We start from the raw sequence: 7,315 nt of genomic DNA on the forward strand, positions 1-7,315 counted from the left end.
AGGGCAGACCGTTATTCGGCCAGTGGTCGGAACGGGAAAAGCTTCTGCATATAAACTGCCTGGAAATGATGGCAGTCGACAACGCGCTGAGGCGCTTTTGTCCCCAGATAAAAAGACACCACGTCTTGGTCAAAAGATGACGGAACAGGCTGACGGAACGCCTCCTGGTCTGGGCTCAGCACAATCTGCGCTCGCTCAGGGCAGCGCATGTGCCCGGCCATCTGAATGTGGGACCAGACAGACTGTCCAGAAACAATCTGCCGACAGGAGAATGGTCTTTACATCCACAGACAGTCAAAATGCTATGGAGGACATTTGGCAGAGCGGAAATAGACCTATTTGCGTCTCAAGAGAACGCTCATTGTCAGGAATTCTTCTCCAAGAGCAGGGATGCGCTGGCTCACGTGTGGCCCCGCTGCCCGCTCTATGCGTTTCCCCCTGTCACGCTCCTACCCCAGGTGTTAGAGCGAATCAGGGAGAGCGGATGCCCAGTGCTACTCGTCGGCCCATTTTGGACAAACCAAGTCTGGTTTCCAGTCCTGATGCAGCTGACGAGTACCGCCCCGTGGCCGATACCGGTGAGGAGGGATCTCCTCTCGCAGGCGAACGGCTCGATCTGGCATCCTCGCCCGGAGCTTTGGTCCCTACATGTGTGGGCCATCAACGGGTACCCGTTAACCTCCCAGCGGGAGTGTTAAACACGATCACGCAGGCTAGAGCTCCATCTACGAGGCGGCTCTATTCCTCAAAATGGTCTGTGTTCACTAGCTGGTGTACAGCGAGTGGCACTTCACCCTCACGCTGTGGGGTGCCGGAGGTTCTCTCCTTTTTTTACAAGAGCTTCTGGATAAGGGCAGAACCCCATCCACGCTCAAAGTTTATGTGGCGGCCATAGCAGCGTTCGCTGAACCACCGCTTGGCCAGTCATTAGGAAGGAACGATCAGGTCATTCGCTTCCTTAGAGGAGCTAAGAGGCTGAACCCTCCCAGACCACCCTCAGTTCCCGTTTGGGACCTTTCCACGGTTCTGGAAGCCATGAAAGGTGCCCCATTCGAGCCAATACAGTCAATAGACCTGAAACCCTTGTCTTTCAAAACAGTGTTTCTTCTGGCTCTCGCTTCAGTGAAGCGCATAGGGGATTTGCAAACGCTCTCAGTGAGCACGACGTGTATGGAGTTTGGGCCGAATGACTCGAGAGTCATACTCAAACCAAAGCACGGATATGTTCCTAAATCCCTCAACACACCGTTTAAAGCACAGGTTATCTCCCTGTCGGCCCTGCCGGTATCTGAGGAGGAAGGGGACGCAGGCTTCCTTTGCCCGGTCAGGGCGTTAAGAGCCTATGTGTCTCGCTCATCTGTTTTCAGACAGACGGAGCAGCTCTTTGTTTTGTTCAGCGGACGTTCTAAGGGACTAGCTGCGTCAAAACAGAGTCTATCCAGATGGATAGTTGATGCTATAGCGCTAGCTTACACATCCAAGGGCCTGCAATGCCCGATAGGTGTCAAAGCGCACTCCACAAGAGGCATGGCCTCGTCGTGGGCTTGGTCCAGTGGGATTGCCTTGCAAGATATCTGTATGGCGGCAGGCTGGGCCTCCCCGTCTACATTTATAAGGTTTTATAACCTCGAGGTTCCCGCTTTGCAAGCTAGGTTGCTCTCGGTTTAATTTTTCAGTATTGCCCGCCCGATGCTATCGGCTCGGGATGCTGAAACTGCTAGAGCGTCGATCACTGATCGCCTATATACTTCTGTGGGCAGTACGTAAGTCCCCCATATTTACCAGTCCAGGCTGAGTTCGCCCTGGCTGTGTGGAACACTTGATATAACATGCTCTTATCAGAGCTCAATATTACAGGAATGATGCTATTCTAGCCCCTCTTCCCGGATTCTCTGTGAGTCCCTTGTGATTAGGCACTGTATGAGCCCCGGGCACCTGCCCTTTGGACTTTAGTGTTATGTCTCAAGCACGCACAGCGTTTTACATTGTGTTCCCCTAGCGTAAGATATCTTACGCAAGTACGAGAGACCTCTCGTAAGAGAACGTACTCGGTTACTAACGTAACCTCGGTTCTCTCTAGAAGAGGGAACGAGTACTTGCGTATCTTGCCGTGCATGCGTCATGTTCTGATTCGCTTCAGCGATGAAAAACTGACCAAACCAGCCTCTCTGGGCCGTATTTATAGCCCTGGCCCCACCCGATTTCGGCGGGACATGACGTAATGGGCGTGAAGCGCCCTCATTGGTTCTGACGTCATGAGGAGCCTCTATCGATAGGCTGGTGCAGTTGCCGCAGAGCAGCCAATGGGCGCGCGAGCTGTCTCGCCCATGTCTGCATGCTGCTGCAATGCGTTTTACATTATTGCAAAATTAAGGATAATTTTTGCCTTCAATATCTCGAGGAAAAGAGGTTTTCCCCTAGCGTAAGATATCTTACGCAAGTACTCGTTCCCTCTTCTAGAGAGAACCGAGGTTACGTTAGTAACCGAGTACGTTTTAAACCAAAAACTTTTTAGACGGTTTGGCCGTTTATTTAAACAACAATGCCGTTTTGGGAGCCTCAAAACAAACTATAGAAAACCGGTTTGAAAGTGCAAGTTTTTGAAAACGATATCGTTATTGTATCCGTGTAAACTACAAAAATGCGAATTTGTGAAAACTGACGTCACGCACAACTACTGGCTGGACAGCGATCTGGCCCGATGAGGATCATTTTGACAAAGTTGTCGCCTGTACGTGAAAAGAAACACAAAGGAAAAACTTTTCTGTATTTAGTATCGTTGTCATGTAAACACACCTAATTCTCATCTCTTTCTCAACAACCATTGACAGAAGTGCTAGTTTTTTTTACTGCGCTGCATTTTAGTGTAAACCATAAAAAAATAAATTAAAAAATGTAAAAAAAAATTAGTGTCCGTGACGAAGTGGGCGGAGCCGGCCATCGCCATTTTGGCTGCGCGTCACTCCCGATAACAGACAAACGGCTAGTAGTGACAGCAGCGGCAATCCACCTGTCACTCAAGTGGCCACACCCTTAATTATGCAGTTTAAGGCATAATATAATTTAAATGTATGAGTTATAAAAAAATTCACCCCCTTCACAGTTGTCATGAAAGGCAAATTTAGATATAGAGACCAAAACCACTTTTTGTACCAGGCTGTAAAAAAAATTTTGCTGTAAAGTTGGGCATTTTGACATGGGGGTCTATGGGATTGACTCTCTTTTGCAGCCAGTCTCTAGCGGCCAGTCGATGAATTGCAGTTTAAGTCACTTCTGTGATGGATTCAAGAGAGAGACCGGAAGGTTGCCGCTTGGTGTAGACATGGCCGCGGATAATTTACCAATCTTATTAAAGATGAAGATTGAATTAATTCTGATCCTTAATCTTGATTGGCTGAGCAATGTTCCAAAAGTGATTTTTCAGGGACTCTTTCTGCAGGTTACATCATTACGCCAGTAGGTGGCGACAAGTGACTCTGTCTTAATAACACTTTATAATAACTTTTTCTTCATCAACTCTCAATTTTTCTTTCATAACAACTCTTCTTCATCAACCTTGCTTCTCATTTGCACTTGCGACACAATCACCTGTGATGGGTGGAGAATAGCTGAACATGTTGATCTCCTGACCATTCTGTTGTCCATCAAGGTTGCTGTTGGAAATTACACTTCAAGTACAGCAATTTAATGCAGTTAATTAATGCACTACTTCCAATTAAATGAGTCATTTAGATGATTAGTAATTTGATTAAAAGGAAACAGAGTCTGATGTCTGGCTATGAATTTCTTTAATGTTCCCCAGATCAGAGTCACAGCATACAGTGTGTAATAACTTCTAAATAAAGAGAAATATCATCACCTTATTAATATATTTTTACCTTTTCTTTTTTTTTTGAATCCATTATTAACACGTTTATTCTTCATCAAGTGTGGCGTTCTGATTCTGAACATATAGTAAAACAGGGCAACAGGTGTAAATTTGCTCTAGGACCCAGTAAAATGTTTATTTTGTTAGAGAAATAACATGTGCTTCATTTATTCAGTAATCTTTAAACCTCCAGGCTTGACATATTGAGACCCTCTTGCGCTCTTTATGCCATCTTTATTTTGGCATTCATTTACTAGACGCTTAATTCATTAACAATAGTATATACTTAAGTGTAGTAAAATGTGATCACAAAATAATACTTTTCACCTATTTTAGATATTTAATGAAGTCCTGGTTGCATTTTGGTAAGAATATAATGCTACAACAATTTCATGGCAGACGAAATACTTCTCATAACCACCAGGGTTTCCAGTGCTTCCAGTCCATATCTCCATATTAAAGATTTCTATCTGAAATGAACAGCTGGTCATACTTGTGCAGAAATATGAGTGACATATTGATATGCTACATGATACACACCATCTCTATGCTCAAATACAAGAGCAATAAATCACCTCTATCCACAAATCCCAAAACTAAATGAAGCAGCAGAAAGTGAATTTAACCTCCAACGAATGGGATTCATCAATTTTGCTGGTGGCTGAATTACAACTTGCACCTGTTGTCCTGGTCACAAAGTATCTTATATTTCATTCGACCAGAAAAAAAAACAAAAACAAAGGGGGGGAAAAACATTAAACAAACAAGTAACTGAATATTTACAAATATTTTCAGTTGATTTGTTCTCACACTTAAAAATGTACAGTTAAATTCTATTATCCTCCTCTCACTGTACGCCTACTGAAGACCCAATGAATGGCTCGTAATGGATGTAGAGTCTTTATTCTGGATGTACCACAACATCACACTCTAGTGGTTGAGCGTACAAAACCAAACAAGAAAAATAACAAGAGTCTCAACTCATCTCTTAAAACAGTATTGATTATTAGAATTGAGGTTGTTTTGTACGCAGCTCTAGTCAACTCCTCATAGTTTGTTTAAAATGGAGTTTAGATATAACTACAACCACACAAAAGTCCACAGATGGTACATATCCACAGGTCCAGTCTAGACTCTCAGTAACAACTCAAGCTTGTTACAGTCTCCCGTTGTTTAGTGTCCAGTTGTTGCTGTCGTCCATTGGGCTGTTAGTCCACAACACAGAATAAAGTCCTGTTTTTATGACACACTAAACCTCCAGTATGCTCCCTCAGCTTGAGTCCGTTCATGTTTTAGTACGGCATACTGGCATTAGTTCTTGCTCCGTGACGATGGTCCTGTGTTTGGCTGAGAGAAATATTGTGAGCCTCTCAGACTCGACACACTGAACCAACAGTGAGACAAACACAAACCGTCATCCTCCCGTGACACAGACAGCAGTGGCAGAAAAATAAGACTAACAAGGCATGAACAGAAGAGAAGTGATCGCGTTAATCCCGCAGTGATTCTGAGCCATTCGTTCTTTAACCTGAACATGAAACAATCATGTCAAATTTGTTTATATAGATCTAGTTCGCCGCAACCTCTATTTGCTGTGCTTGTCATAACCAAAAAGGTCAAGTGTGCACTGCAGTGCAGACAGATGTGTGATATGTAGAGATGTGGGTAAACACACCAAACTGATATTATGAGGTGCTTCTAGCCTCTTCCTATAGCACAACATACAACTGTTTTGTATATAAAACGGCCTAAAGCCAGGTAGGTTTTCATGAAGGAATGACAGAGGGCCACAGATCTGATGTTTGTGTTATGAAGATTGAAGCTTTCTCTTTCTTTGTGCCTCTCTGACCCTTTTTACACCTGATATTACGATGCGTTTTGGCCGATTGGATCACAATTGGATGATGCTAAATACAGGTGTAAACGGGGTCTAAAACTTTTGAGCTTGTCCACTTTCCACCACTCCCAGAGGTATTTAAAAACACATTCGGCGGATTGCTTTCGTAGTGTAAACGCATGTGAAAGAGTGCGTTCATATGTAAATTGCACAAGCTTATTTTGTCCATTAGATCAAAAGATCTGAAAAAAACCTACATTTACCCGCCCATAGACCCTCCCCTCGAAGAAATCAGGACAGAAGTGGTTGAAAGTGGACAAAAGAGACGGATTAAAACACCAGTAAACGGGAATGTGTCTCTCTCGTCTACTTGTGATCCGATCGATCTTATTGCCAAGTGCAAACAGGGCCTCTGTCACATATACTCTTTATCTCACACATTTACATTAACACAAATGTACAGGCTCACCTGGCAAGAGACATATTGGCAAGAAAACACTCTTCATGTGTGTACACGCACCAATACACAAAAAAGATGCTGATTAAACTGGGTTGTCAAATACCAAATGATGTAGAACCAAAAGAGCAAGAACAGAGATAGAACAAGAGAGGCCGAGACAGAGAGAGAGATGAGATGAGGCCATCATTTGTATTTGTTTCTGAGAAAAATAATATTAATAAAAGCTGAATATTGGTCACAGGCCCATGAAAGAGATGCAAAGCTACATATGAATTCGCCATTTGCAGTATTTATGCAACAGTCTGGACCATCACATATGTCTCTTAGAGCACTACATGGTTGATGGTCAAATAATAGCACCAACAACTATATATATATATATATATATATATATGTAAACCATTTGAAAGAATATTGCCAATAGATCTCTTTCTGGATGTGTCCTATAGAGTGGTCAGACTGAGGAGGACGTAACAGTTTGAGTAATGCTGATGAAAACACCACTGGGGAGAAGTTTCTGCAACCATTTTAAGCAAGCAAAGTTTAAAAAAAAAAGAAGCAAATAAGCAAAATGCTGTGGGAGTTTACAGCTCAGTGTCCTTCTTGGTGCTTTAAAATATGTCATGCATAGATCCCCCATAGCAATCCATGTAAATATATATTTATATCATTCTTTTATATATTTGTCTTTATATTTATACATACAAAAAATCTTCCTAAGAAACAACACGTTGCCAAATCAAATATGTGTGATAAAATGACAGGGCAGAGCGAGAGAAAAAGAGAGTAGGTTGGCACTTTTTGTTTTTGCGTCTGTCAGATGCTGTGATTTTCTCTCATTCCCTGTGTCTCTTGTTACAAGGTATGATTTAATACTTGACACAAGACTGCAGGTAAACACAACATATCCAGCTTCTGTCTTATCGAATGCCCCTACGATTCATGTAAAACATAATCCAAGGACACAGATCACATTCGGACAGAGCGTTTCGCTGGTAATGGAATAACAAAGAAGGATGGTAAAAAGAAAAGGATGGATGAAATCTGCACTCTGCCAATTTAGTGGGAAAATGATTCATCATTTCCCCCTCGTGACATCAGATCAGCCAAGTCAATCATCGACGCCCCTCCTTTTTAAGGACATTGTGGA

General features: G+C 43.0%; 1 protein-coding gene across 4 annotated transcripts in view; it reads right to left on the reverse strand.

The window, feature by feature from the left end:
• Positions 1–3,771: 3,771 nt before the first annotated feature.
• Positions 3,772–7,315, reverse strand: part of LOC309490579 (neuroligin-2-like) — a 221,792-nt gene continuing 218,248 nt past the window's right edge. For all 4 annotated transcript variants that reach the window (XM_082159817.1, XM_082159816.1, XM_082159814.1 and 1 more), the window contains one exon: positions 3,772–7,315. This exon is cut by the window's right edge and continues 1,105 nt beyond it. The gene's annotated coding sequence lies outside the window, so the exon portion shown is untranslated.

The sequence above is a fragment of the Leuciscus leuciscus genome (genome assembly GCF_965113295.1).
Source record: "Leuciscus leuciscus genome assembly, chromosome: 2".
Classification (NCBI taxonomy): Eukaryota; Metazoa; Chordata; class Actinopteri; order Cypriniformes; family Leuciscidae; genus Leuciscus; species Leuciscus leuciscus.